We start from the raw sequence: 21103 nt of genomic DNA on the forward strand, positions 1-21103 counted from the left end.
TCTTCGCCAGAAGACCAGAGTGGTTAGTAGAACAAAGGAAGACAGAGATAAGAATAATGGCTGGCGAAGTATTATATGGATCTTGAAGCAAAAATATACTAGCTAGGATCGAAATTGCTTCTCAAAATCTTTTAGAAAGGATGATTGTCGAGTAATTATTTTTAGAAACTTCTTAAAGTAATTATAAATTGAAAATGAAGTACCACTTAAATAAAAGATTTCTCTTTTGCACTTCTTGTCTTTTTGCTTTTTCCATTGTCATACTTCTTAGTGAAAAGATCATGAAAAAACGGTGTTAAGTCGGTATCAGTTTTGGGCTCTTCAAGTTCAAATTGAAAACACTCAACCCCAAATTACACCCAAAGTTTTGGGTTGGGTTCAGGTTGAGCTAACAATTTAGCTGTGAGTTGGATCAACTTTGAGAATATTTCCACCCATTTCAAGTTAAATTATGGTTTTTTTATTAAGTCTTGAACTTGGACCATAATACATTAAAACTGCCTATGAATAATCAAATCCCATGGGCCAAACAAAAATTTTCTTCAATAAATAGATCAATCCATTATTACACTCAACTTATAGGGGAGGTTCCGGAGGGAAGATCACTAATTATTTTGTTTATTTCAGTTAATTTATAAGTTTTACCAAGAAGAATCTTGTATTCCATGATCTATAACATTGGGAAAAACATTGGGAAAAACTAGAAGGCCAGAAGTGACGGGGTAATATATGTGGAAATTTGTAGAATTATACATGGAATCTTCAAGGTTTCGCAATTCAAGGGCGGAGATAAAAGGGCTTGACACAGTGTGCTCGTTCCTTGCAATACAAACCCTCAATGTCTTTCCAATAGTAGTCATCGATACCTCCGTAGTAATACACCGTCTGAACTAGATATCTTGCTCCTTTGATCACAGGAATCATGTAGCAATGCTTCTTTTCAGATTTATCAGGAAACCTCCATAGTAATATGTCGTCTGAACCAGATATTTCGCTTCTTCGATCACAGGAATCGTGTAGCAATGCTTCTTTTCAGATATGTCGGGGAAGAACCTCATTGTAGTCAAAACTGGTACCAAATTCGGCTGGTCCATGGTGGCTTTGCTACTGCCGGAGACAAATCCTTCGTCTGTGATCCATCTGAAACTACCCACACTGGCATCATTCGATGAGCCACAGTTGAGGTAGAAACCTGCAATATATTTATTTATTTATTTTCGAAGTCTCAACGAAGGAATCAAGACTACTCTTGTAGGATGGACTCCCCTCCCTAATTCTTCACCTACAATAAAAACCAAAAAGCAGGAATCAGTTGAGGATGTTCCTTGTGGTAATACAGTTGAGGTCGTGTCTTTGATGGCAAGGTCTCTACAGGTTTGAAGGTTAGAATCATGGGACCAAACTTTGTACCTGGCCAGAAGAAGGACTTGTATGTTAAGAGTGTCCAGAGGACTGTCATCTGGATGGGAAAGAAGCAGGAATCAGTTGAGGATGTTCCTTGTGGTAATACAGTTGCTCTTGTTGGTCTTCACCAGTTCATCACCAAGAATGCTACCCTGACAAATGAGAAGGAAGTTGATGCTCATCCAATTCGTGCTATGAAGTTCTCCGTCTCACCTGTTGTGCGTGTGGCTGTACAATGCAAGGTTGCTTCAGATCTTCCAAAACTTGTTGAAGGTCTTAAACGTCTGGCCAAATCAGATCCTATGTTTTTTTTTTCATTTACAGAGGTTAATGGGGTGAAGTGAGAAGCAAGAAGTGATGCAAGTGTGAGAAGCAACAGCATCCCAGATAATAAATCTTGAAGTTGAACGACCCAGGTGATGATAATGTAATGGATCTGAATTGGTCTTAACTGGATATCCTAACCAGGAACTCTTGGTCTTAACCGTCAAATCCATGGCATTGGTTAGAAGAACCTTAGAAATGTTGTATGCACCCTCTCGAAGTTAAATTACTTGTGAAGAATCCCTACTTTATTTTGTTTCTGGTCTCAGACTCAGATTGAAAAATTATCTGGTCTTTATTCTTTTTCACTTTGTTCTCAGTTTATTTATACTTTTCTTTTATTACATGTAGGGCTTTCTTCACATGGCATTGCAATATTGGCTCCCTATTGTTCCAATGGTTTTCACAGGGACACCCCTAGCATGGATAAAAAGCAGGTTTACTGTTAGCCCAGCACCTCACTGTGAAGTTTCTTCCTCCCACAATCAAAGTGCCAATTACTTTCCACTCAACACCCTTGTTAAACAGTTGCAAGTTTGCAGTTGAAATCTTATCTCATAGCTTAATAGGAAAGATGAAAAAGGGCCAATGGATATAGCAATATCTACTGGTAGTTATCTGGGAATCAGTTTTATGTTTTTCTGTGTGGAATCTGTCACCTTGGACTGTTTATTCCTTAATTTTGTAAATAGAAAAATGTTGACTTTATTTTTATTTTATTTTATTTTATATATTTATTATGTAGGCTCCAAGAAATGTAACTCTTGGCTGCTGTCCAAATGATCTTTTCAACTTAATTATGTCCACAGCTGCTCGCAATTTTCAGCAGAACAAACAAGTACTTCAATGGTTTCTTTATTGACAACAGTGATCTCCACTCTTATTGTTTTCAATGTTAGATCTCCGCTCATCATATCTTATGAAGGATCAAAGTTCGTTAAGTAGCTGTTCTCTTACCTCCATCAAACTTGGTTATTAAGTAGCTGTTCTCTTACCTCTCATGAAGGTCAATGTATAAAGCCAAAAATTTATCTCTTTCGGCTGGAACTCCAACTTCCTCTCTCCATATCATTTTGCAAGTCGGGTGAACATGGAAGCTATCGCTGCCCTACCACTGATGATGAGGTTCGTATTGGAAATATAGTGTTCATCGTGTCACGCAAAAATTAGAATGGGCTCCAATGCTAAATAACAATAGATTTCCTCTTTGAAGGGTGAAGATCTGTATCTTATTTACAGTATATTTACCTAAACATAGTGTTGCTTATGTACAATATTTTACATTGGAAAAACTTGTACTGCCAGTGCACCAGTGTTGGATAATACTTGGGCAATTGAAGATATGGGCAGCATTCAGATAGGATCTATCTCTTGCTTGCTTTGTTAACCAAGTAAAACTTTTATTTATTTTTCATGGATGAATGGTATCCATAATCTTCTTAATAAATTATTACAATACACTTCTCCATGATCTCATATTGAAACCATATAATTGTATTTATAGTAAGTCAATCACATACTACATATGAAACTATGATACTATACGCCACCTCATACCCTACCCACATCATACCCTAAGCCACCTCATACCCTAACGCCACCTCATACCCTACGCCACCTCATACCCTAACCCCACCTCATACCCTAACCCCACCTCATACCCTACGCCACCTCATACCCTACGCCACCTCATACCCTAACGCCACCTCATACCCTAACGCCACCTCATACCCTAACGCCACCTCATACCCTAAGCCACCTCATACCCTACGCCACCTCATACCGCCGGCAGCCCCACAACACCGCCGGCAGCCCCAACACCGCCGGCAGTCACAACTACAACGCCGGCGGCCCCAACACCGCCGACACACCTACAACACCGCCGGCACCCCAACACCGCCGGATGCCGGAACCCCAACCCAAGACCCAAAAACCCTCAAAGTCTTGGTTATCAACTCTAGTTTTACTCCGAGAACACCTGAAACAAGCAAAATAAACAAGTTACAGAGAAAATTGATAAACAGTTTAAAAGTTATCATAACAAACAAGATGAACAATACTACTGCAAGGATAAGGAGAAGAAACACCGGATGTTATTTCACCCGTGCACTTGTTCTCGGTCTGTGTTTCTTAAAAGTAACGAAACAGAAACTAACATCGCCCTTGGTGCGGCTTCTGAAATCGACGGCGAAATTGGTGGCGGTGTTGGTGTCGTTGTCAGCAGGTAAGGAAGGCAAGAATGGTGAAGTGGAGCAACATGGCGCAGATTTCTATTGAAGAATGGCGGTGCTGTTGTCGAATGGTGCACCTTGAGCACTGTTGTAAGCACGAGCCGCGGTGTAGTAGCGGGCGGCGGGTTGTCGGCGGTGATGAGAATGTCAGTGGTTTGGCCTGGCCCAACCATCAGCACGATGGTGCTTCTGGTGGCGATTGTGTTGGCGTGGAAAGACCTTGGCCGAGATATGGAACAACGGAGACGGCTTCTTTTGCCTTCCTTCTCTTTCAACTTATCTCCAACGCTGAACCACCTCGTCCTTCTTTTTCTTCTTCGGGTTCCTCCTTTGCCTCACCGGAAAATTTGTCGCCACGAAAGACCTGATTCTTGGGATGAAGCTTTGGGGTGTAAAGGAATTTCTTGAATATTTTATGACCAGTTAATGCATACCCAGGTGGCTTGGGAAGAATTTTGGATGGTTCTTATTACTTGTCGGATTGAAAATTTCAATTCTAACCCAGAAAGGGAATAACCAAACAAGTCTAGCCTGCCAAAGAGACCATTCTCTAAATTGGCATTGGCCTAATTAGATGAGCTTGAAGCTGGTTAGACTGGGTGATTACCCTATTCTGATTTCTTTCTCGTACTCAACCACGATTAACCGATGCTTCTTTGACAACCACTTCTTCTTCTCTTGTTTTCTTTCTCTCTGTTTCCAATGCCTCAGGTGGTTTCGACCATATAGTAGCTGTTGTAAGCGATGACAGAACAAGAAACTAACCATTCATCGATCATCTTCGCTCACCTAGTGTGAAGAGATAGAACGGTAGCTCACAGAGAGTACAATCTCCCTCTGCCTCTCGCTCGCCGCTAAAAATGAGGAAGAAGAGGGTGTGAGGAAGCGATGCATACTAGGGTTTTTTATTTGCCGACGGTTTAGATTTAGCCACGTCATCACATTTGAATTAATGGTTCAGATTCAAACTTAGATATTAATTTTCCTTTTTACATTTTAAAGAATGAATTTTTATTAATTTACAAACTAGTCCTTCCTTCGCCCAATACGACGAGGGTTCTTGCTTCGTGCTGAAACCGGAAATCGTGCGAAGGAGAGAAAGAGAGAGGTTAGGCATCTGCTTCTTCATTCTCAAATAACCGAATGAGAGAGAGCTGCGAACGGTGATTTCCTACAATGGTAAGGACGAACACAGAGGGACAATATTCTTTTTTTGATCTCTCTCCTTCGGTTTGTTCTATCGATTTTGTTTCACATCTTTTCTTTTTTTCCTTTTCAGGGGCAAAAAAAGAAGAACAAAGCTTAGGGCTTCTATTTACTCTGAATTTTTTTGTATAGTAATCCTATACTTATTTTACTCTGAATTTCTGTTTAAGTGGACTTATATTTTCAGTTTCTTTACCGATTTCTATTATTCTTTGCATATCCTAGTTGAAGCTAACTTGGAAATCTACCAGTCCAGTCCTTTTATGCATAAATTTTGTTTCATTATGTTAACTGCTGGTTGGGTTACGACTCCAAAGAAGCTACAGGTTGTCAATTCTGTAACTAAGCCTTTTGTTTAGTCTTTATTTGTCAATTTTGTAACTAACAGCTGTTTTTGTATGATTGCTGTTAAAATCTCAGGACGATGTGGATGTTGGGTGTTCCAGAGTTGCTTCTGGATTGCTCATATCAAATGGCAGATACATACAGGTAAAATGCTACGGAAACCGTGAGAGTAAAAAGAAAAGTTGGAACTTGATTTGTTGAGGATAAATTTTTTTTGTTCTGACCTGTTCCTAAAACACTATCCACTCTGAGGAGCCTCCATTTTAAATTTCGAAAGCAAGTTTTCCTGTTAGATTTATTGCCAACTATAATATGAAGGCCATATTTATGTCTATTCATTCTTATTCTGCACTTAAATGGTCCACCCAGCTGGAACTCAGGGCTTGTCTCTTTTGTAATGGACAGTAGAGGTTCATTATCAATGACTACAATTTTTTTCGAAACTTGTGTTGTTATGGAAGCCAGTATGATTATAACTCTCTTTATATTCCTTTTCCTTAGTTTTTCTAACATGTACTGGCTCCTTTGTCTGCTTTATGTACCTGTTTGGTTCAGGACTTTCCTGGAATCATAATTATAGAAGAACCAGAGTGGAGAGGTTGCATTCAGGGTTCAACTGTTGTTGTTAAATTTGCAAGAATGCCTATAAGTACAAGATGGTCTTTCTTAGGTTAGTGAGATAAAATATTAACGTATTCAACTTCTTGGTTTCTTCCCGGGGTACCAATGTCCTCTCTTCTACTTATAGTATGTCGAAGTAAGGGGGCAGGGGGTGATTTTTTCCCTACATGAAAGGAAAGGATCAAACCACACTATCCCATGCAATCAAGCCAATTTCTTTGATGAGGAATGTTAGTGTTTGAATATTTTGGAAATGCTCTTTTCCCCTGTTCATGGAAGGTGATGATTTTTTTTGGAGATTATGCATTGGCAGTAACATTATTAATGAGAATCCATCTCTGTATTCAAACTTCCCTTCTTTGCAATATGATTCTGGAAGTGTGTAGCAATTCCATAGCATCTACTAATCCTCGAGAGGAACGAGTTGCTTTTTAGAAATAATGATTTTTTTGTGGGAAAAGATCTTGAGAATTACTTGCCCTTTCACATAATGTAGCAGGAGCCCACGCTAAAACACTCTATCCATAGATAAATTGTGGATCCTCTACTGAGAGAATCTGTATGTTGTCCTCTTATTGGGATGCAGTTCCATGTTCTAGCATTAGGAATACTTCTGCCCAATTTTTATTTGTACTTTCTTAGTTTTTTTTTTGTCATTAGCTACTTAAAAGGGAGCAGCCAAACATTCGCCTAATCTGTTATTTTGCATTACGAGTGGCATCTCTGGCTTTAAAAAGTTCAATGGACTGGAGATACCTAGGGGCTATATTATCTGAAAATAAACACTTGAGGTGGAATTGGCATCATCTCCTATACAGAGGTCTTCTTATTCCTTTGGCATTTTATATTATGTGTTGCTTCAACTTATTCTATTTGGAGTCCCCATACATGCATGCCTAATTCCCCCCTCCCCCAGTTATCACGCATAAAAGTATTTTTCAAAAGAAAGAGAGGTAATGTTCGACTTACTGCAGGTCAACAACGAATCAAACGGAGTAGGATAAGCGTCACCTCCAAGGTCGCTGATTAGTTTACCGTCTACAAAAATCACCATTCTCAACCAATGAATTATTTACTATGAAAAAAATATTTCCACAAGATGATTTGTCTTCATCTTGTCTTCTTTGATTACTCACTAAATTGCTAAATATGATTCTTGAAGGTAGTACATATAATTAATGGCTCACAAGAAGATGCCCGGCCTGCAGTTTTGGTAGCCATTGGTCATTATGGTCAGTTTTCAACACATAATCTGCTTATTGTTATTTATAGTTATGTTTCAGCATTGACTCAATCTTTTGTTAATGTTTTCTTCTTGAAATAAGGCCACTGATATAACTGCATTGATACTGTCAAGTTCCTTTTTTTTTTTTTTTCCTTTCAGTCTTTGGGGGGCATTGAACTGTTTTGTTGGATTTTATATAAATTTGTGTGTGTGGTTAAAGTCTGTAGTAACTGCTTTTACCTGCTTGTGAACCTTGAAAGGGAATGGAGAGTGAATGGATGATCATGGAACTGTTCTCTTTCTTTTCTTTTCTTTTTCTTTTTTTTTTTTAGGATCTAATGAAAAGACAATCTCACTGTGTCTGAAGATTGCAGCCCAAACTAACTTAAGAGACCACTTCACTGTATCTTGCTAGCTATGCAGACCTACTTTAGTTAATGGATTATTCATTGAAAGAAGAAGAAAAGGATCAGAGATAGTGGTTTTCTGCGATGAGAAATTTGTAGGTAACTTTGACACTACTTTTCTGCGATAAGAATTGATACAAAAAGTGCCTTCATGCAAGCATGTGATAGGAACAGTTTCTTTAAAAAAAAAAATCATTTCATTTCCTTTAAAAATGTAACCAAATGAAATCACATAAGAAAAGAAAAATAAGTACCTTACACAGGTATTTCTCCTTTTTAACTCACACATAACACATCGAGATTCGAGAGTATGTTTGGTTGCAGTGTAAGAGGGGATTGTAACTGGAATAAAGTGAGATTAATTTTACCAAACTGTTTGGTTTAATTTAAGATTAATGCAATTTTTTCAAAAAATCTATAAATGATAGCATTCCATGACACAAGGAGCGTATTGCATTAAAAACATCACATTCTTGTCGGTAGGCCTACACTTCCCATACGTATTGATGATTGCATTGCTAATGTGCACAGTCAAATCCGTTCGCTCCTGTAACACGATAGATGGCCTTGTCCAGCTTTTGTAATTTCAAACTTTCAAAATGCAATATGGAGAAGCAAATTGAATTACTTTTGGCTACCAAGGCTCTCATTCAAGATGGAGAGTCAAAGACATGAGACATTATGTGTTTGATTTACTTGTATTTTTGACAACTAAATTAAAATTACATTCTCATTTTGAAATGTGAAAATTATTCTACCTGGAATATATAATATCTGGCATCCAAACACCTAAATTACTTTCCTTTTCTCTCTCTCTATATATATACCCACACTATACAACAACAATTTGCATTTCTCAAAACGCTTAATCCAGCAATTCTCACCCCATCTTCGTTGATTTGGCTTCTGGCCTTCGACACTCTTCTATGACTTTAGAAGTCTTGGAGTTGAGTTTGATGCCAATTCCACCTCAAGTGCTTATTTTAAGATAATATAGCCCCTGGGTATCTCCAGTCCATTGACTTTTCAAATCTATACTCATGTTAGCCGTTTAGGTTTAGTGTTTTTTTTATAATAATTCCATGGTTATAACTTATAAGTGCTTACATATTAAAATTACCGATTTGGCCCTTGTGGTGGATTTCAACAAGGTTTTCCGATTTTTTTTTTTTTTTTTTTTTGGCAACACGGTTTTGGATTATTAAATCATATATTAAAATCGGATAAATCCTAATCGGACATTATTCGATCCGATTCTCTATTATCATCTGTTGCATCTTTCTTTTTTTCTTATTTTTGGGGTACTCTCGAGTCAAATGAGAATATCAGTTTCTCTTGTATTTTCTATTTTTACCTCTCATCCTTCGTTTGGGAGGAAAAGAGTGCTTTATTGGATTGTCTTGCTCCAAAATCTTTTTGACAATGTAAGTGAACCAACTTGAAAAATCATGCTCGACTAGTTTGATTGAGTAATTAACGACCATCAAGTCAATGAAGCTCACAATTTTAGAATACAAAAACAAAATTATAGATCTCAATGTTTAAGGGAATAACTCAATAATGCGTACCTGATAATGTTGAAGGTTATAACATAGGAAGTTACTTGTGTTGTGTGGTGATGGAGTTCAACTTAAATTCTATAATTGTTGCTAACTTAAAAGAGGAGAGAGTATTACTTGGGTTGGTTGTAATCAAGTAGTCTCATCTAAACTCTACTATTACCAAAAAAAAAAATCTAAACTCTACTAGCAATTCAAACTATTTCACTTGATCATAATCATTCTGATCATTATCTCTATCATAAAAATGTTGATTATAATTCATATTGTATATATATTGCTTAGTGCCTTCGTTTCATATATTTATTTATAATGTGATTTGGTCATTCTAGTCCTCATTTGGTCGTTTATTGTGTATAATGATGGCAAATTCTAACAAATTAAAGAAATTAAGTGAATAATGTCCATAAGATCACCGAAGATAGCCGTTTTAAAATTCTAATACATATGATGAACTGTTAACTTGAGTGAAGTCCATGATCTCATATTGAAACAATATAATTGTATTTATAGTAAGTCAATTACATAATACATATGAAACCATGAGACTATACGCCACCTCATACCCTAACGCCACCTCATACCCTAAACGCCACCTCATACCCTAAACACCACCTCATACCCTAAACGCCACCTCATACCCTAACGCCACCTCATACCCTAAACACACCTCATGCCCTAAACGCCACCTCATGCCCTAATGCCACCTCATACCCTAACGGCACCTCATACCCTAACGGCACCGCCGGCACCCCAACCCCGCCGCCGGCACCCCATACCCTCCGGCGGCCCCCCACCCCGCCGCCGGAACCCAACACCGCCGGCAGCCGGAAACCCCAAAAACCAAATCCGGCCGCCGGAAACCCAAAAACCAAATCCGGCCGCCTGAAACCCCAAAAACCAACACCCAACACCACCTTCAACGCAGTAGAGTAGGTGTTCGCATCCACCAGAAACCCATTATCAAGATAGCCTTCATTGCATTGCTGCCAGAACTCCCATTGCAGTTGCTACCAGAACTCCCATTGTTCTCCATAGCAGGTGGAGTCTTCACCGTATCATCAAGAAAGTAACTCTGATTCCTGGGTGGAATTAAGAAGTGATGGGGAGTATCCAACAACGAGTTTTGGACATGAGGCGAATCGATCGTAATCGTAACGGGTTTGCGTTGATTGATCTGATAAGCTTGCTGGCATCGAAGAGCTGCCATGCAAATCAGTTGGGTCGAAACCAATCGTTTCATTTCCATCTCCAGTTGCCTCGGTCACTTCAGACTCCAATTTTCTGAAGCAGTTTCTTCACTTTCTGCTTGCATCCATCACAATCTATGTTCACCTTTAGAACACAAGTCTGTACAAATACCCAAACACAAACAAGAAGGAAAATAGGTTAACGATGCCATCATATACAGCAAGTAAAAATGAGAAAAATTCATCTTTCTCTTCTTTAAACTTTCTGAAATCCGAATAGAAACCTTCAACAGATGCAATCAGAACCCTATAATAAAAAATACACAACAAGAAACAGAAAAACAAATTTACAAAACACAAACGATGCTAGACACAGCAAGAAACAGAAAAAGAAAAAACAAAACAAAAGCAAAGTTAGAAGAACTTACTGTTGAAGGAAAAGGAGGGACTCAGGTTTGAATTTGTCGTCACCGTGATAGCGAGAGTCAGAAATCTAAGACCCTAAAACCCAGTGACATAAATGAAGAAAAAGCAATATCTAATGGACTTTGTTGACCAAGTTTGCTTCTGAGGTCCCTCCATAGAATAGAGTAATGCAGTGTCTCCTCTGACAAATGCAATATCCCCCAACTCCTCGTCCAGGCACCGGAAAGATCCACAATCACCCGAATACAAACTGTTGGTGTGACACGAGCCATTTTCACTTCCACATCCACTACATATTCCCCGTCCCCGAAATTCTGATGGTGCACAAACCGCAGAGAAGTCATTGACCATCTGATCAGCATCCTTTCCTTTTGGACCAACCACTTTCTTCAGATGATTAATGGGGTAGTTCCAGCCTGTAACTTCCTGGTAGAACTTGTGAGGCAAACCCTTATGAATGACTCCATTAACGTTGATATCAAGGTGATTGGAGTGAAAGCGATGTAACCCTTCTTCCTTGAAGGGACGAGCAAACAAATCTCTTGTCCTCTTCTCTTCCCTCCGCACCAGGAACACCAAGAAGTCGGCTAAGAAAGGGTTTCGATTCTAATCCGCTCCAAAGGACGAACAAGTATAGAACGAGGAAGTGCAGAACCTATCTCTGTCCTCTGATTCTTCGAAGCGACGAGGTGAGATGAGTTTCGGCTAAGAAAGGGTTCTGGATGAGTGTTTCGACTGGGGATTTGGCATTTAGGGTTGTGAGTTAAAGGGATTTTTGTGCTTCGTGGTCACAATGACTTTCTCCGCAACTAGGTAAGCCGAGTAAAAACCGACACCATACTCACCGATCATGCTCGCATCAGCGCCAGCCTGAAGGCCTCCATCAACTCTTTGGTGCAGGAGTTAACGAACGAGTAAAGAACGACGAAGGGTTTGAAGCGGCGCGAGGTGAGAATCGTGAGATGAGTTTAGGGTTTAAAGGGTTCGATTTGGGTATTTAGCATTTAGGGTTGTGGGAGAGTTAAGTCTAGCGATTTTGCTTCAGTCCAGCGGGCCGTTGGATCAAAATCCAAACGATCTCAACCGTTTGTTCACTTTTAAGAGGTTAAATGTAGGGAAAATTACTAGATTAACCATTATTAGCTTTACTTTTACAGTGTTCTACATTTGGTATACCTACTCTGTCCTTCAAATCGATGAAAACATTAACGTTTTTGTTGAACAGGTTGCACCGATCGGACCTTCTTTCTCCGAAATAGTAGAACTGCTCGACCAAGATTATAAGGATAAAGAAATGGTGGATCAAAGATTTCAATCACTTCAGTATTGATGGATGGTAAGCATTTTTCGTTTCCAATCTTTCCTTTGTTGGTTAAGTTTGTTCCAATCCATCCACCCCTCCTTTTTTTTCCCTTCCTCTTCTTCTTCTTCTTCTTTGCTCTCACTACACCCAAAACCGGATTGCTGATGCAAATCAGGTAGGTATCATTTTCTTCTTTTGGTTACTAACGATTAGTTTTCTTCCTATTTTCATTAAACATATTGAACCTTCTTTCTTTTCTATTAAGTATTGTTAGTTTTCTGTCTGTTGTTCATTCTCGATCTTCACATTCAATGGTTTTGCTGCTTAATCAAAAACAAATTAAAAGGATACATTTGTATCTTCTAATGTTGTTTGTTACTTGTTAGCAATACAAGTGTTCGATGTAATGCCTCAATGGGACAAGGGAACTCATAAACCCTTGTATATTGCGAAGCTCACTTTTGCTGGACCCATTCTCAGATGAGAACAATGGGAGAGAAGCAATTTTTTTTTTTTAATTTTTGTCAGAAGAAAATATTCATTAAATGCAACGAAAAAACTTACAAATGGTGTAATTCTAGGTGGTTTAATTTTAAGAGATTACATAGGAAATCACTATAAGGAGGGATACAGAGAAATGTTCTACCATATTTTGCACTCTATGTCATTTCATTTTCATTTCAATGTAAAGTACACGGTTAAAGATCGAGAAACAACACCTAAGAGAGAGATTTTCTCTTTATATGGATTTCTATAACGATATGTCTATGTATAAGAGTAAAATGATAATTTTTTGAAGTCTGGAACCTATTAGAGTATGCCAAGGAGGGCGTAAACTAATCTTCAGACTTCTAAAACTGATTCTAACTATTGAAACTTCAAAAATAAATAAAAAATAAAAAAAAATTTGTAAATCTGAAATATAGTATGACTATCATTATTGAGAGAGATTTATTTTTCTAATATGGTTTCTATATATATATATATATATAGGTGGTTTTCGTAATATAGACTTCTTTTGATTGATCTAGCATGTTGTTTTGTAGGTAAATCTTTAGCTCAAATGGAAGAGCACCTAGATATTTTCTAGACAATCATGGTTCATTCCCATCAGGATTCATTGCTAGCAGTAATATTGAATTCTATAGAATACGGAGAATTCCTTGGTGCCTCTTCATTTTACTTTTTTTGAAATAATGGGGACATGGATTGAGTTCTTGTTTTTGTTCTTTTCTGAATCTTCACGTATATGTGATCCATATGCTTTTATATGTTCAAAAGATGATTTTCTTAACTTATTACTTCACTTTTTAAGTTGTTTCTTGCCTTACAAATCTATCCCTATTGAATGGAATACCCTTATATGCTAGTAGCTCCCCTGGAAGGCATAAGAACTGCAAGTACATGTTTGGTCATGGTGCCTAAAATAAATGGTTGGGTCCTCAGCAAGGTGAGCTTAAAGTGTTTGTGGTATATTGGGCCCCATTCACCAAATGAAGCCTACCAATGCTTTTTCTTTACAAAGATGATTATATTGCTCTTGACAACTGCTATTTTATACATTGCAGTCTTCGGCATTATAGTATTCAATCTACAATTTGGATTTGCTTTCTTTCTTGGAGACAAATTTATTGGGTCCTCTAATCTGTCTTTTGTTGACTGTGGGGAAGCAGGGTTGCCTTTTCTGCATTCCAAGTACCCTGCATTTAATAAAGATTCTTTCTATATGAAATAAGATAAGCCAAGGTACATTTGATTATTCACCCTTCATTAATGGATGGATAGGTACACTTCTTTGGATGGGAGTTGGGACTTGGGCACCCATACTAATCAACCGGCCTAGTCTTTCATAACAGAAGATGCAGCAGATAGTATGAGTTTATTAAGGTACTTTTGGGCTTCTATTGTTTGATTTTACCCTCTAACTGATTTTTTTCCCTCTCTCTTACTTGGATGCATTACAGTGAAAAATCATGCTAGCAGGGGTATCTATATGAAACAAATGAACAAGGTAAAATTGTTCTCCAACTGTATTCAACTCTATTGTGACATTTTCCACATCTTCTTACTGAACTTACAAAAATTGGCACAAATTTCTGATGCTGCACGAGGATGCATGAGGTAGGCCGTGAAAACGAACATTACTTTTAGCTTCTTTAAATCTCAGCTTCCTTTTTTGGGTGAATAAATCATAGGTCTTCTGCTTTCATTAACCCTTCTTTTCCTTACATGTCTCTAGATAAAGATGTATCTAATAATGATTTTCACATGAATAGGAGTTGTAGGTCGCCTGAATCATGACTGATCTAGATGTACGTTTATCATCTCCTTCAATCCCTGGGTAGTATAATTTATGTGAAACATTGAGTCAATTTGTCCCCGTTCCAAAGAGATGTTAAATTTCTGGTTTCTCCCAAAAACATTACTATGGGAATACACAAAACTGCAGTTGAAATTCAACATTGGTATAGCAGCAGATCAGAAAAGCTGTATCAAGCCAGACATTTAAAAGTGTGACACCCTTCAAAAGATATCTTATATCTAGCTAGACCCACTTTGAGATTTAAGAGCCAACTTTCCCCAAAAACCCTGCATGAATTACAGCCTCCATCACCGGCTTAACTGGAAACAAGCTTCCTATACACACTTAGAAACCTGAATCTACCAACTGATGCCCATACCTATTAATCCAAAAGCTAAGTTGTCCACTAATCCCATAATCTTCATCAACAAGTGGCTTTCAAATTATGTTTCCAGAGTACCATATTCAAATTTGAGCAAAACATTACCATCAATGGTGGAGAGGCAATCAGAAATAGTACTCAACTTCCACCACAGCAGAGCTTAAATTAGGGAAGGAAATTAAGGGCAACTTACTACATGTACATAAGACTCATTAATTTAATTTCACTGTACTCAAACAACATGCACATCATACCAAAATCTGGAGCCTTATCTGAGCTCCCAAAGTCTATAAGATTAAGTAGAACTGCAAACAAGTTAGTAACAAGGCAAGTAGATCAAACTAGAGTACAATAGAAGCTCATACTTTTTGGTACAATAATTACAGATTCTCACTATCATAACCTTCATTACCATCATCATCAGCTTTATCCTCTGCTTACAAGAGGAAACCATCTCTCATCAGCTTTATCATCTGCTACGAAGTATTTAGGGCCACTCATTTCAGGTCACAAAGTAAGGTGGAAATCATCTTATGAGATCATAGTAAGGTGGAGTAAATTTTCTATTATTGTAACAGAGTAGGGAAATCATCTTATGAGATCATAGTAAGGTGGAGTAAATTTTCTTAATGGAAAAGGCATTTAGATGTAGGATACCTTGCAATGCAATTTAATGCAACTGATGGATTGCTAGATATACGTTCCTTTCACCTCCAACCATTATTTCAACTTAAGTCTCTCTTTCTTTTGTTTCCATTCTTGGTGGTTTGGTTTGGAATCTTAAAATTATTTTTATATTTTATTTCATTGAAGCATGTGATTTAAAAGAATTGGAATAAGGACGAGTGAAGGAAGGTTTCCATGCCCAAAGCTCAGCCAAAACAATTCAAAAGTCACCTTCCCATAACAATTTTGTTTCTGTATTTGCCCAACCTTGTAGTTGAAACCTAATGTCAAGATGCTTAAGAGAAGAGTATAGCATGCATGATTCTTGTATTTTGTTAGCTGCTTCTGACTCAACCATGCAAACTTCATGGGAAAGTTATACTAGATCCAAACTACTTAAAAGAATTTAAAGAATTAAAAAAGAGTGATCCATACTCTAAAAGTAGAAATCAGTGAAACTTAAAAGGTGGTTTAGGCATCGCTTTAGATGGAACTTGTTAAGACCCTGGATAACTGGTACCAATCACACACAAAAACAGCACTCAATACACATTCACAAGAATGCATAAATAACTCAGAGCAGAATAAGATGGGAATGCTTCTTAATTGATTTCAGAGAACCATTACAGACTAATAATCTGCCCAGCATTAATAGCAAAAAATTCACACAAAACCTACGGCACAAAAACTTCAATTCCCAAACACTCACATGAGAGCTAAGCTCTACCATAACAAGCCCATCGATGTTCTATTCCTTCTTCCAACTGCATTGTTTTGATCAGGTGATATTCTTAGCATGGTATATTGTGGAATGCCTTGTTCCTGAAGGAATTGAGCAAATGGACCTAACAACATGCATGTAAAGAACAGCAAAGGAAGTAGAAAGCCATTTATTACTCAGACAAAAGGAACAAATACAGTAATCACTGAATCCTGAACGTGGATGAATGAACCCTCTAATTTGGAGGCTTTGGGTTCTGAAGCTCTGGAAGTTATCTAACCGTTGCCTCTAGAATTGAGTCAAAGATGGATAAACTTATCAAACTAAGTGCCACTGTCCCTGCACCAGTGGTCTAGCAGTAGAATAGTACCCTGCCAAGTAAATATAGCAGTATAGGGCTTCTGAAATAGTTGTATAAACAGAACAGCAGTTTCCTGCCAATATATAGACTACCTAGTTTCATGTCTACCTTGCTCATGATTAAGTCCTCTTCACAACCACGAAAAGAAAACTTATCACTTTATGGGTGAATTTGTTGGTTCTTTAGCTTCATATTGGTTGTATTACTAATTTATGTCTAATGATTATTGTTTTTCTACAGGAACTTTTCCTTGCAATATCATTTTTAGGGAGGTTGCTTACTAAGAACAGTCAAAATGGTAAGCTGATTAATTCTCACCTGCATCGGTAATTTTGTTTCTGTAATTTAAGTCGCTGATTGGTATCTTTCAGAAGTTATGTTGAGTCCTGCTGCTACTTTGTTTTCTTACCTTGTATTTTGAACTTGTCAGGGAAGTCTACTCTTACCGATTCTCTTGTGGCTGCTGCTGGAATCATTGCTCAAGAAACTGCTGGAGATGTTCGGATGACTGATACCCGTGCGGATGAGGCAGAGTGTGGTATTACTATTAAATCAACTGGTATTTCTCTCTACTATGAGATGACAGACGAGTCTCTGAAGAGCTACAAGGGAGAACGTAATGGGAATGAGTATCTGATCAATTTGATTGATTCACCTGGGCACGTTGACTTCTCATCTGATGTCGCAGCTGCTCTCCGTATCGCTGATGGTGCACTTCTAGTGGTGGACTGTATTGAAGTGTCTGTGTCCAAACCGAGACTGTTCTTCGACAGGCACTTGGTGAGAGGATTCGTCCTGTCTTGACTGTAAACAAGATGGACAGATGTTTCCTGGAGCTCCAGGTGGATGGAGAAGAGGCTTATCAGACCTTTCAGAGGGTCATTGAGAATGCTAATGTGATTATGGCCACCTATGAGGATCCACTTCTTGGGGATGTTCAGGTTTACCCAGAGAAAGGAACACTTGCCTTTTCTGCAGGTCTGCATGGTTGGGCTTTTACTTTGACCGATTTTGCCAAAATGTATGCATCCAAATTTGGTGTAGATGAGTCAAAGATGATGGAGAGGCTCTGGGGTGAGAATTATTTTGACCCTGCTACCAAGAAATGGACCAGCAAGAACACTGGTTCACCTACCTGCAAGTGGGGGTTTGTTCAGTTCTGTTATGTACCCATCTCAATACTTGCATGAATGATCAAAAAGACTAGCTGTGGCCTATGTTGCAGAAGCTTGGTGTGACAATGAAGTCTGATGAGAAAGACTTGGCTGGGAAGCCTTTAATGAAGCGTGTTATGCAAACATGGCTCCCTGCTAGCACTGCTCTACTTGAAATGATGATCTTTCGCCTTCCATCTCCTTCCAAGACCCAGAGTTATCGTGTTGAGAACTTGTACGAGGGTCCTATGGATGATGTCTATGCTAATGCTATTAGGAACTGTGATCCTGAAGGACCTCTTATGCTGTACGTGTCCAAGATGATTCTAGCCTCTGACAAGGTAGGTTCTTTGCTTTTGGTCGTGTCTTTGATGGCAAGGTCTCTACAGGTTTGAAGGTTAGAATCATGGGACCAAACTTTGTACCTGGCCAGAAGAAGGACTTGTATGTTAAGAGTATCCAGAGGACTGTCATCTGGATGGGAAAGAAGCAGGAATCAGTTGAGGATGTTCCTTGTGGTAATACAGTTGCTCTTGTTGGTCTTCACCAGTTCATCACCAAGAATGCTACCCTGACAAATGAGAAGGAAGTTGATGCTCATCCAATTCGTGCTATGAAGTTCTCCGTCTCACCTGTTGTGCGTGTGGCTGTACAATGCAAGGTTGCTTCAGATCTTCCAAAACTTGTTGAAGGTCTTAAACGTCTGGCCAAATCAGATCCTATGGTGTTGTGTATGATAGAAGAGTCTGGGGAGCACATCATTGCTGGTGCTGGTGAACTCCACCTTGAGATCTGCTTGAAGGACTTGCAAGAAGACTTTATGGGAGGTGCCGAGATCATTCAATCTGATCCAGTTGTCTCTTTCCGTGAGACTGTCCTTGAGAAATCGTGCCGTACTGTGATGAGCAAGTCACCAAACAAGCACAACAGATTATACATGGAAGCAAGGCCCATGGAAGAAGGTCTTGCAGAGGCTATTGATGATGGTCGTATTGGTCCAAGGGATGACCCAAAGGTTCGTTCTAAAATCTTGGCTGAGGAGTTCGGGTGGGACAAGGATCTTGCCAAAAAGATCTGCTGTTTTGGACCTGAAACCACTGGGCCAAACATGGTTGTTGATATGTGTAAGGGAGTGCAGTATCTGAATGAAATCAAGGACTCTGTTGTTGCTGGTTTTCAATGGGCTTCAAAGGAAGGAGCGTTGGCAGAAGAAAACATGAGGGGTATCTGTTTTGAGGTTTGTGATGTGGAACCATAGAGCTGGCGAGGACCTAGGATGTTGTAGAGCACGCCCAAATGGTGCCAAGGATCAACCAACAGACTGTTATGTTTGTATCTATTTAACTCACTGGTGTGATTATGGAATTCCAATGAAGAGTTTCTAGAGATCTGATCCTATAACCCTTGTGTCCAGCACTTGAACCGGAGTGAACCTCAACTTAAGCCGATGGGGGCTTTTTGCTTCTTTTTTTTCCTGCGCTGTTGGTGCTTTATCTACGCAAGCTTGAGGCTATCATAAATGTAACTATTTAATTAAAAAAAATATATGGAAATACGATAATCCTTGTTTGAAGTTGAAGGTGAAATGTTAATAGTCTCACTAACAAGATTTATATGTTCATTGACTAAGTTAAACTCCCTTCAATTTGGTATTGGCAGTAAAGATCCTACCTCGTCCTTTGAAAGGTGGAAGATGCTTGAAAAAGAAGTGATTGAACCTCGAAATGTTGAACGACAGCATATACCCTAAACCCTAAAGCATGGAAAGACAATTGAACACAGTGAACTAGTTTTACTGAAATACTTGAGAGATCAATTTGAAGAAAATGCAAATAGTATTACTCCAAGTCCCAAGATTTACACAATAAACCACATACGATGGTAGAAAAAAAGGCATAAACCGCACATATATTCATAACATCAACTACATAATTGCAAATACAACGTCTTCATCTGAGACTCCGATGCATTTGACAATGTGTAACTCTTGGTCCTTCCATTGGGTTGACATGTTAAGTTCAGCTGGTTTCCATTTTGAGTAGACTGCAAAAACAGGTAGAATTATGTCAAGAAAAATCGTATATTTTGAAAATAAATACAAGAAAAAAATTTCCCTAACCCACCTCATACCCTACGCCACCTCATACCCTACGCCACCTCATACCCTACGCCACCTCATACCCTAAGCCACCTCATACCCTACGCCACATCATACCCTACGCCACCTCATACCCTAAGCCACCTCACCCCTAAAATTCCCAACACCGGCGGCACCCAACATCGCAACGCGCACGCAACATCGCCGGCACACCCGCAACACCTGCACACCGCCGGAAAACCTACGAAACCCTACACCACCTTCAAGACCGCCGGAACCCCAAAACCACCTTCATGGCGCCGGAAGCACAACCCAAGAAGCCGGCCGCCTGCAACCGGAACCCCAAAACCATCTTTTCGATGAATTATGCATTCCCTCTCACGTCTCTCTCTTGTAAATGCTAAAACCACTCAAACACATCACCTTATACACAAAGGATTCTGCATGTGGAAAATCATTATCGGTTTCCTCTATTCACCAACACTAATGATATAATCTTTGGCGCAAAAAGATACCTTCACCAGCATCATCTTGCTTCCTAAACAACGAAACCCTCGAAGAAGCTGCAGCAGCAGCAGCACAGCCTGGCCTTCTTTGTGGCGCTTCTCTTTCCTTCCCCGTTATTTTTCTTTTCTAAGCTCACAGAGATCTTGATTGACAAGTGCAGCATCCCACTTTTGATTCCTTACAGTGTCCATTTCCTCAGGAAGACATTTTGCGACCCTAAAAATCAAATCATCTGCAAGGAAGTTCATCATGGACAGTACGGTAAAATATTTGGGAAGACCAGTAACAAAAACAAAATTAGAAGCAAACAACTACAACTTTTAAAACCTGAGTTCAGCATCTGAACTCGAAGACTGCAGATCTGGAAAGAAAATTTTCAGATCTGAATCTAGGATGAAATCTAGAGAAAAGGCGTGCCCAACAAGATGCTTGAAAATAAAGAAAGAAGCGAAAAAAATGAGAGATAGATAGGTTTTTACATTCTCTCCAAAATATGCATATTAGTACATTTCAACTCTCTAACTTATTTAAGTATTTTTTTCACAACAAATGAGAGATAGATAGGTTTTTAACCTTAGATCCAATTCAATCGAACATGAACATCCTGATAAGTTTGCTTGGTCAATTTATAGATAATATCAAGATACATCTCCTTAAATAACTTGGATTGT

General features: G+C 38.8%; 1 pseudogene across 1 annotated transcript; it reads left to right on the top strand.

Moving 5' to 3' along the window:
* Positions 1 to 5033: 5033 nt before the first annotated feature.
* Positions 5034 to 19350, top strand: LOC149001063 (elongation factor 2-like; annotated as a pseudogene). Its single transcript, XR_016170856.1, has 8 exons — positions 5034 to 5138; positions 5239 to 5491; positions 5586 to 7149; positions 7294 to 7363; positions 12164 to 14112; positions 14206 to 14252; positions 16914 to 16971; positions 17104 to 19350. The product of XR_016170856.1 is annotated as an elongation factor 2-like (transcript).
* Positions 19351 to 21103: the final 1753 nt, after the last annotated feature.

The sequence above is a fragment of the Hakea prostrata genome, chromosome 11, assembly GCF_041222555.1.
Source record: "Hakea prostrata isolate BN-2017 chromosome 11, UWA_Hpros_2, whole genome shotgun sequence".
Classification (NCBI taxonomy): Eukaryota; Viridiplantae; Streptophyta; class Magnoliopsida; order Proteales; family Proteaceae; genus Hakea; species Hakea prostrata.